Raw genomic sequence first — 8,347 nt, 5'->3', positions numbered from 1 at the left:
GAGGCTCTAGAGGATTCGTATTTTCGTGTACAACGTTACCGGCTGATGCCGATGGAATTGATAGTTGAATTTTTTTTTAATCTTTTATTATTAAGCTTTGTACTTAAACGTAATTTTCTTTCGGCTCTTGCATTTCTCAAAGTTTGAGACCGATATTTTATGTATAAAAAAAGTTCCAACTTTCAAAAAATGTCGAGATTCAGAAAAAAGATGAAATAATTTTCAGTGAAGTTCCTACCAAAATGCAGTACTACACGTACTTTATTGTACTTTAATACATTTTCCAACGTTTCAGGTGGATATATTATTTACAAAAAAGTTCTTAGGATCAAAAAAACATTCAGTGAACTGAAAAAGTGAGGTCGGTAATATAGGTATTTAGTTGTGTCACATGCCCTTAAATATCTGATATATATCTAGCAAAAAAAAAAAGATTTTGTCCTTAACTTGAAAATTTATTACAAAAATCATAAAGTTATAAACGATTTTTTACCTATTAAGTTTCATGGACAGACCAAATTCACAAATTTGCATATTTAATTTTGACTCAAAAATAATTAATTAAAATATGAATTTCCATTTTCAGAAATGAAAATTTTTAAATACTTAAACAATTTATTTAATAATATCTGTTACAAAAAAAACTAATAACGACATAAATGTCGATTCTGATACGGGAGCATCATGATTGTAAAGTTTAAAAGACAAATAACAAATTTTTTGTTTATTAAAATGGAAAATCATCTCTTAATGTAGTATTGTCATTTCAACATTAACTTTTCTACTAATTAATTGATCTGCTCATGAAACTTAATAAGTGAAAAATCGGTGAATAACTTTACGAATCCAACGATTCCAACAATAAATTACAATGAATTTAAGACCAAATAATATTTATTATTATTTATTAATGATTAATGGTTAAAAAATTATGAATATTTTTAATTGCAAGCGGTAATCTTGATGTTGCCGTATCCGACTTATCGTTCATATCGCTATTAGTTTATGTAACAGATATTATTACACAAATTGTTTAAACAATCGACAATTTTAATATTTTAAAATGAAAATTCATATTTCAATAAATTATTTGCATCAAAACATTAACTTTCACACTGTGTGAATGGGCCAGCCCATGAAACTGAATAGGTAAAAAAATGGTTTATAACTATGATTTTATGCATTTTGAAGTTATGGCCATTTTTCTTTATTAATACCATTCTAATAATAAATTACAAAGAGGTCAAGCCAAAATATTTTTTTTCTAGAATAAACTGATATACGGTTAATATTGTTTAAATAGTTTATAACAATGAAATAGAATTTATAAAAGAATACTTGTGACTTCTAAATCTGTCTTATTAGCTCTGACTAACTAAATTTGTATCTAATTTAAAATATATATTTAATAATCTATCATTGACTACAGTAGCATATACAAATTTTAACATATTATTGAATTTTAAATCGTTTGTTTATGAAAGTACCCCCCCCCCCCCCAAAGATTCTAGACTATTATTCCGGAAAAAGTGCATTAAAGAACAAAAAAGCAGTTGGTAAAGACAAATAGTAGATCAAATTTACCACAAGAATGGTGGTATCTTTTCTCGTGTGCGAACCACATTTTCCGCGCAACCACACTCGGAGTGGAGGGTGAGTATAACAGCGCGGTCGGCTTCCACGCTCTTTTCTTAGCTTGTATCTCGAAATGGAGTAGTTTTTTTATGAAAATGTATAGGACTAAAACTGTGAAGAATTTTCCATTCTGTAATGTCAATCTTATGCATTTTTATTAAGGAACAACGTTGTTTCAAAATATGAGCTACTAAAATGAGGTTGTAAGCTGCAAGGCAAAACTCACCCTCCACTCCAATGGTGCTTTACTTGGAAAATATGACCCGCACACAAAAGAAACATGTTGCCATTCTTGAGGTAAATTTAATGTACATTTTTCTGTACAATGCATTTTTGTCCTCCGAAAACCCTTATCCGAAATTATCGTCAATAACAATTGGGCGGGGGTATTGATATTTGCCACATTTAAACACCCTAATATTTCTTTTCCTGAAATTCAAACTTTTAGTCCACCATTCTTAATTTTTTGACCTTACATTCATAAATTGGAACCCCAAAATCCACAAACATTTTTTTTTCTCTAAGACAATTAAACATAAGCAAAACAGATTATCCAACATTGTGGCATTTGAGAGCCTGAGATGACACCCTTCAAATATAATGCTTCCAGAAACAGTAAAATTAAAAAATCCCTCAGACTGCCAATTACCCTAAATAATAATGGCCCTATCGATCACCAACAATCAAAGCTTTAATGTAATAGCCAGGCTCCATGCAGCTAAGGTCACGAATATATAGGGCCCCCTTGTACTCTTCCCGTCTCGCTATTTTCATTCTTCGCGGGCCAAACGAGAGAAGTCAAAAGTCGTCGACATTCACGTCGGAACGGAGATGCGTCGCTGTGCAGTTAGTTGATCTCGTGCGTACCTATCCGAGTGTGTGCAATTCGAGGGGGTGGGGTTGAGTTGTCCCCCACTTCACCCCCGTCCCCACCCCAATGGGGAACCGGGAGCAGGGAGGATAGTCATCGAAGTGGCCCAGGAAAGCACCCCACTCCACCACGTGGTGCCCCACGGGGGTAGGGGGTGAGTGCGCGATGTCGAGGGATTATGGAAGGGGGCAAGAGGTACAGGAGGTGGCGGAGGAGGAGGAAGAAACCCATAGGTGGGAAAACGGGAACACAAAGCGAAATAGAACTTGGCCACACTCACACTCTTCGGACATATCGCGCGAACGAGACGCTGGGAAGGAAGGAAGGAAAAGGAAGGGTGTGCAGATCGCGTCCAAGGGTAGGGGCTTGTCAAGAAAAAGAAGGGAGCCAGCCGTGCATCAAGATCCCCCAAGTATCCGGGGAGGGAGGCAAAATCTGTGGAGAGCACGCAGAGTCGACACCAAGTGGGACACTACGTGCCGCCCTTCCACGGTTATTGCACGCTTCGTCGGGGGTGCAATCCAAACTCCATGTGCACTCACCGCTCGCGAACTCAATAGGTCACTAGTGTTCGATACTTGCCTTGTCTCGCGTCATTTTTGAGGTTAGAATTCACTGCGATCCGAATCCCGCGAACTTTTCTAACTCAGCTGAATTCCGTGTTTTATTAATATTTATATTTTCATATCAGAACAACAACGAATACTGTGAATTAGGATAAAGTTTCTGGAACGACTGATTTCCAGACTTCCTTGGAACACCAGCACTACAAAGCAGAAACTACGCGTCGACTTTCGATACGTACGAATGAACAAGAAGAGAGAGCGCGACTTTGTGGAGCGAGACGCCTCCTCGTTCCGGACTCGAACTTTCGCAAGATGCGCATGTCGTAATGGCGTCCATGGGATTGAAGGACGCTTGACAATAAACATAATAAATCAGGCCGAAAAAGAGGATTATTTAACCAAAAGTAATTAAAAATATGAATGATACATATGAGGCTAAGCTGAAATTAGAAAAGCTGTTGCATTGAAACACTAATGAGGTGACGATTTCTAATGAGACTGGGCGTTGGTCGACACGTCATCATTCCGCCATGATGGAACGTCAAATGTGGTCAAACGATCAAAATCTCTCAATACTAAAGTTATCTTAAGATCCCCCTCGACGACTCCCCCCTTCCAGAATTTCCCGAGTAGTTAGCAATGTCGCCGTCTCCCTTTCCTCGGGTGGCGAGAGCCAGGAATTAGGGGAGCCAGGCAGGATGACGGAAAGTGGCAATGAACGAAATAAACGAATTGGAGGCAGAGGTAGAGCAGAGTAGAGGTAGAGGCATAGGGCTGTTGTTTACACCCCCACCTTGCTGGGTTAGAGTCGCGAGATGCCAACGGAGGGGCCTCGGCGAGACCGTGCACCCACCACCACGCATTTCCAACCCCACCAGCCACACCACTGTCCGCACTACCTCCAACCACCCCACCAAAGCCAGCAGCTCAAGCCAGACGGCGAAGGCCCCACGACATTTTAGTGTCTTGGGGTGGGTGCTCTGTGGCCACTGTTTCGCGGTTTCTCCCATCGTCACCAGGTTGTCACTTTTGATCACTTTAGCCGTGAACACAACACCTCCGCCGAGACTTACACAGAGTTCCTACAATTGCTACAATTCAGACGCACCCCAGGTGTAAACGTTGTACTTACCGAATGGTTTGTGTACCGCAACTGGTGCACTCGTTGCTCGTGAATAAGCGTTCCCAATCCTCAGCTGGGTGAGCACTCAGCACACGAATGCGACTGCGGCGAATTCGGAATGAGTTAACGGTACATGAGTCGTGGCCTAACTTCCTCGAGATGACGACGGTTACTTGCTGCGATTGCTACGTGTGCGTGAGGCGCAAATATCAGGCTCTGGATTTCTCTTTTTACGAATTTCTCTCTACAGTCTACAGTCTACCTCGGAAGTGCTCGGCAGCTACATTCTACGCTCACTGACTGCGCGCGCAGTTAGTAGGGCTGGGTTAGGTTAGGGCGACTATCGATGGTTCGAGAGGCGGCAAAGTTTGAATTTTGTTCATAGTAAGGCTAGATCCTCAACCAACTTTAACCTAAAAAAAGATACAAGTTTAGATTGTAAAAACACTTTTTTCAAAGTAAAAAATTTGGATTATCAATTACAGCAAAATGTGTGATACAAAGGTTTTTTACACAGGCATTATTAAATATTAAATATAGTAAAAGCAGTTGTACAAATTTTTTTTCACGATTATAACTGTTGAATCCAGGAAGGGTTATATATTCTTTTAGTGCAAAATGTGATCAAAAAATTATATTACTGATCTTTTTTTTGCAGGATTTTCTTCTGGGATGTTGTTTAGATATTTTTGTGGTGCAATAAAATGTTTTAAATCGTGGGAGTGCTTTATTATAAAAAATATTGTTCTTATTTTGTTTATTTATGAATTTTTAATATAATAGGTTTTATTGCTTGAAAGTTAATTAACAAATTATTAGGAAATGTTTTTCCAAAATGAGAACCGTATAATCTACAGAGGTTTTTGTATATTTGAAAAAGTCCTTTTATAACAGCAAAATTTTTTGAAGCATTATTTTAATCACCGGCTTATCTGAATTTATAATTCAGTGATGGTGGTATTAATACAAACATAAAAAATAAATTAATAAAAAAATACAATTTTATTTTAGGGTTTTCTAAAGTACTTTTATGGCAACAATAAAGCAGAATCCAATATAAACATCATCTAACTTCAAGGATCTTTCGGTTAAACACTGTGCACTGTGTAGGGCTTGCCTCCCGAATTTTTTTCTCTGGAGTTGAAAAATGGTTTTATAATTATTGGTATTTCTTATTTTTTAATTTTTTGGGCCTTCTCAAGTCCTAAATAGAGGTAATTTAAAAAAAAAGTAAACGAAGAGCAATGCTCACTTTGGTTTTCAATTAAGATTAATTTGATACCTATGAAATATTTTTATATTTCATAAAACGTATACATTTAATGCAGGGGTCTCCGAAGGTAGATCCTGTATCTACTAGCGATCCCAGGCCAATAGGTCGGAGCTACTCAGTTTTGAGCCAGAACTGTCAAAGCCCTTTACCTTATTTTTTGCCGCTAGGAACTCTTATTTTTATTCGAAACTTCACGGTAAAACTGAGAATTATGAAATAAAATATTGAATGCAGCTGTGATTTTAAATACTTAGAATTTAAATTCCATAAAAATGTTTTGTTTATAAATAATGCAAAATTTAATTTTCAACTTAAATTAAAAAGCAACAAGAAATTCATGTGCCCTTAAGTTTATATTATCTAATATTATTAATAATATATTATTAATAACTATTTTTACGATCTGTTAATACTTATGTAAAGAATTTTGCCCCTTCAGTTGTGAAATCATTTTTCGAAACTTTTCTATTAAAAATTACTTGTTTTAAACAGTTTTTTCGAATTATTTAATGTTAAAGCTTTATAATTTAAGAAATTTACATTTTGAGATGTAAAAATGACGAAAAATTAATTTTTTATCGTAGCAAAAAAATGTGTGGCATCAATTTTAATTTGTTTAAATGTAATACAAATGTTAAATTCTACAATTTAAGCAGCTTTGACTTTGAAACATTTAATATACTTTAAAGTTGTATCAAATTAAATATCATTTTTATTTAAAATTGCAAATGTAATTTCAATTCCTTCAAATTTCAAGTAATCAATTTTTAAAGATTTTAAATTTTTCTATTTTTAAACCCTTATTCTGAAATAATTTTATTTACAAATTATCGATTTGAAAAAAAACAACTCTTAAATTTTGAACGCTTTTAATTTATTTTTGACCACTTATTTTTATTATTATTAGTATTTTTTTTTTATTATCTGGTATTATTAATGTCGAAACAATTTATTTGTAGACAATTATCGGCAATTTCCTAGTTATACTTTGTTTTTAAAGTTCTGGCAAGTTCAAAGGGGTCATGAATTTCCTCTCAGTTTCCCGTCGAAAAAAATTTGGAAGATCTTGAAAAAGGCCGAGCGATCCTGGGTCACGCTGCACCTGTTAATTGTGAAGACCCCTGATTTAATGTATAAATGTATTTTCACATTTTTGAAATTATGCGACTTTTTTGCACCATGTTTTTCTCGTCCTAATCTAGTGGAAAATTAAAGAAATTATCTTAGCAATTTCATAGAACACTGAGAAAGTGATCATTATTTCCAGTTATTCAATTGTTTTGAAAACATTCAATTTTTTGTCATATTTTTATAAAATTCACATTCGAATCGGGAAATTACATTTAAAGTTTTCGAAAATGTGAACGTGGCATTCGAAAATTGTATAACAATTTAGAATAATGTTTAAGTTCTCAACAAGTGGTGTATAATAATTATTGATCAAACTAAAGTTTATGCTGTATTCCATATCATGATGTATAGATTAGTAATATTTTTTTAATAACCTTTTAGTTTACAAACAAGAATTATTTATTTTAATATTAAGTGAATTTTACATTATTATATTGTTATAAACACATGTATTACAATTTGTTAAACTCTCATAATAAAGATTTTCACCTGTACTTAAATCCATCTTGTATGAAATATTAATTTTCAAATTTTTCTTACATAAAATGAATATCAACATTTTAAAATAATTAATTAGGAGATATAAAAGTTAGAGCTATTGAGCCTGATTCCTATTTTCTCTATTTTATTTTTAGAAGACTATTACTTTCGGTGCGTCTTAAGGGGTGAATGGGGGATAATGCATGACAAAAACGCTTTATTATTATTTTTTTAAGGTCTGGTTAAAGTAAATGTATTTAAATGTTTTGCATGTTGCAAAGTATTATTTTAGAAATAATTAGTAAATTTTTTTTAGAAGAATATCGTGAAATAAGCCAGTGACAGAGCATTTTCGAGTACGCCTCTTGAAAAATATGATTTACGGTTCCAGCGATATCTCAAGGTAGATTTATCAGAAATCAAAAAAGTTACAAAATTTAGTTAAAATATAAGTTTTTCCTCCTCGAACGATTATTTTTAAAAAAAATTTATTTTTTAATCACTTGAAGTAAAGTATGCGATTTTGTACGAAAAATTTCGTCATTTTTTAAAGTAAAAAACAACATTAATATACAAAAATTTAAACAAAAATATCGTTGGGAGGGGCAGGATTTTTATATGCAGAAAAAGTTTACCAAGTTTGAGAAGGATCGGTTCAATACTTTTTGTAAAATCGCTGGAACGGACTTTTAAAAAGGGGTTTCGAGAAAAACTCGTTTAAATTTTTAAACATTGAAAAAGTGAAGAAAAAAATTAATGTTTTTAACGATTTCACCTCCTTCTTTTTTCCATTACACTGCGCACAGTTCATGAATGTAAAAAGTGTAGTGAAAACTAATAAAAATGCTATTATTTTATAGTATTTTTTATTGTCTTCTGGCACGTTCCTATATTTTCAAGCGCAGCTGCAGTCTATGTGGAGGGTCGGATTTAAATCTATAACTTCAAGAGTTCTACTCCGATTGAATAAACATTTTGACACAATTTTTAAAAAATATTTTACAGAAAAAAAATTGTGCAAGTGCTTATGCCCTAATCCCACTTAAAAAAAGATAGTTGTACAATTATTGTAATGAAACGAATTTAATTGAAAATGTCGCGGATAAAAAATAGGCTTATCTTTAATAATGCAGATAAGTGGTTTTACATTATTCATTAAGCGAAGAAAATTATTTCTAAAATCTTGAATAATGCAATATGCATGATAAAATATCGGTATGGAATATAAAAAAAGACTGTTGAAAGGGACTTGTGAAATTAAAATCAAG

The 8,347-nt window shown here is 33.7% G+C and overlaps 1 protein-coding gene across 3 annotated transcripts in view; it reads right to left on the bottom strand.

Annotated features, from left to right (window-relative positions):
• The window catches only part of LOC117177539 (zinc finger protein 337-like), an 11,279-nt gene extending 6,788 nt beyond the window's left edge, over positions 1 to 4,491 (bottom strand). The window contains exon 1 of one of the 3 annotated variants that reach the window (XM_033368324.1): positions 4,205 to 4,491. The gene's annotated coding sequence lies outside the window, so the exon portion shown is untranslated. Of the gene's footprint in view, positions 1 to 3,088; positions 3,202 to 4,204 lie in introns of those variants that run through there. The other 2 variants (XM_033368326.1, XM_033368325.1) reach the window with 2 other exon arrangements.
• Between the last annotated feature and the right edge of the window lie 3,856 nt (positions 4,492 to 8,347).

This window comes from Belonocnema kinseyi, chromosome 7, assembly GCF_010883055.1.
Source record: "Belonocnema kinseyi isolate 2016_QV_RU_SX_M_011 chromosome 7, B_treatae_v1, whole genome shotgun sequence".
Classification (NCBI taxonomy): domain Eukaryota; kingdom Metazoa; phylum Arthropoda; class Insecta; order Hymenoptera; family Cynipidae; genus Belonocnema; species Belonocnema kinseyi.
This window is presented reverse-complemented; position numbering and strand designations above follow the sequence as displayed.